This window comes from Rhipicephalus sanguineus, chromosome 4 (genome assembly GCF_013339695.2).
Source record: "Rhipicephalus sanguineus isolate Rsan-2018 chromosome 4, BIME_Rsan_1.4, whole genome shotgun sequence".
Classification (NCBI taxonomy): Eukaryota; Metazoa; Arthropoda; class Arachnida; order Ixodida; family Ixodidae; genus Rhipicephalus; species Rhipicephalus sanguineus.
Window position 1 is genome coordinate 28478189 of NC_051179.1, and position 2592 is coordinate 28480780.

The window sequence follows — 2592 nt, forward strand, 5'->3', positions numbered from 1 at the left end:
GGGCACTGTCACGGCCGAGGAAGTACACCAGTGTCTTTATGCAACTTGGAATAACGAAGGAACTCAAAAAGAAGTTGTGAACCACGCAGTGTGTGCGGAATGGAAGATGAGAGGTGTAACATTATCATATCTAGCAAGAGAGCAGAGTGGACTATGGAGAACAAACAGGGGCAGCTGCCGACATGCTAGCTGAAATTCAGCGAAAAAAAGTGGATATGAGAGGTCACGTCATGGGGGGACGATAATTGACGATCAGTCAGAGCGACGGATTGGATATTAAGAGATGGGAAAACATTATATAACAGAGGATGTCAGAAGGCTGGATGGTATGATACGAAATTAAGAATTTGCAGGCGTAAAATGGCTCTCGCAGCTAACTGGAGCTAATAAAAGAAGCCCTGCAGGGGACATAAATAGGCTGACTATGATGAAACCTTACATGCGTTGTCTCTAGGTCATAGTACAATTCCAGTGGTAACTGTAGGTTACTCATCCGGCATTCAGAATGCTATTGATTTGGTTATCTAAGCTTTCAATATTACCGTCTCTGTCTGAATTTCTCCCTTGCGATGACTCATTCACTCGCAACCTTCTCTACACATCCGAGTGAAAACAACTATGTAATTATGCAATGAACTACATATTATAAATATAATTGTGTGACATATAATTGTCAAGTGGCCTTTATAGTAACATAAGTAATTATGCAGTGAAGCATGTTGGTGTGCCTTGTAAGCACAGTTAAATACTTGCATTACTGTTTAATTTGCAGTGTGTAATCTATGTCTTGCGTGAGATCTGTCTAGATGTAAAGAATTAACGTACTCAAGGTGTGCTGTGAGTAGTTTCTGCAGCCGCAAGCAACATTTACAGAGAATTTTGCCGGCTTCACTGCATCAACTTTTGTTGTGCATTTTGTCTGGAATATGCTTGGTAGCACACGCTGCAGGTGTACTACTGAATACACCTTTTTTAGGCGGGAATCAAACAGCACTGTTGATGAAATAGAGAGAAGGCAACAGACACAACATGTGTCTGTCATTTTCACCCCATTTTTTCTTTATGATGCTGTTCGATTTCTTCCTCATAAAGAAACTGCACGGCTTAATTCAGTCCATGTAAATGCAGGACAGCCCCATCTTGAAACAGGATACTGTATATTTTTTTTTTTTGTAAAGCAGGCAGGGCTGCAAAAAGCTAGAGCTTGACTGAAGCCAAAGACACAGGATGTATTAGCCCTATTGTGTATCCGAAGATGCTTGGCATAGACACGTGCTAAAAATGATTGGAAGGATTAGTAATAACAATAGGAAATAATTATACTCAGCAGGGCATCAATGCATGCAGTATTGCTCCTCACCTTGGTGCTGGTTTTTATCTGTTTCTCTGTTGATGCAACCACATAATTCTGTCAACGTAGAAAAAAACCCCAGTAGCAATTGTCACTTAGGCCATACTCCCTCCAGGCTTGTTTCATTGTACTTTTACCGTACAGAAGAAAGTTTGTTTTTCCGTGCTGTTTCATAAAACATGGCTAGACAGACTACACATGCACCCCTGGCATCAACAAAACCATAGAGGAAATTAAGGCATGAATAGCAGTTTATTTTATGGCACACAAGAATGTCACATTCTATTTTGAAGCTGACAGGTATGAGATCGAGGAAACCAGCTTTTTTCGTACATAATGTGAACGAATTACAAAATTTGTTTTTACGAGCTCGTTCTGCAAGAAGGCAAGAGCGTAGGTGCGTCAGTGATTTGTGTAGCATGGTAAACAAATAATATGGAATAAGACACATTGAAGGCAGGCTTTTTACGAGCCACTTTGTGGTTGTTTTCCAGGAACACATGCTTTCTTAGCACCTTTGCCATACCAAGAATGTAATTCCAGACAAGGCACTCAGTATGTAAGGCTTCAAAAGTATGGGTGCTTTTTAGGTACTGTGGGGACCTCTTCACGGAGAGGACAACAACAAATCTAGCTGCGACAAGATACAGTGTCTGCCATATTTTAAATGACAACGAACCTTCTCCTGCTACCTGCAGCGATATGTGAAGCACGGTACAATTAAAGCACAGCACATATCTTTTACTTTCAGTTCAATACATGTGGCAAGCCAGCTTTCAGAATTGAGTCATTGTAAGACATTGATTTCATATATTAAGCACTCTCGTGCAAAGCAAATAGAAGTAGAAATGGGCCAAGCATGCAGCACTGAGACTCTCCAGCCACTCATCAGGAGGCACGTATGTGGAACAAAAAATAATATGTGCATTTTAAAGACACCCTTCTTTGTGCTGGAATTTCATGCATGTAACTATCAGCCATTTTTTTGTTGGTGAGCTAATACTCTTCGTAGGAATCTGGAGGGCAGAGGTAAGGTGGAGCTAACGTTCCTATTTTGCGTGCAACTTTAGTACTCTGTGGGATTTCCTCCTCAAAGGTGGTTGAGTACGAGGCTGAACCAACGCTCGTGCACTTTGGCTGACATAATTTCTTTCTTAAAGGAAGAATCTAGCTTGTCATCTTGCTTTTTCCTCATGGTGTTGACACACTCTGTCTTTCTCACAATTTCTTTTACAGGATGA

At 40.9% G+C, this 2592-nt stretch overlaps 1 pseudogene; it reads left to right on the forward strand.

Annotated features, from left to right (window-relative positions):
• The window catches only part of LOC119391102 (glutathione hydrolase 1 proenzyme-like), a 31627-nt pseudogene extending 29035 nt beyond the window's left edge, over positions 1-2592 (forward strand).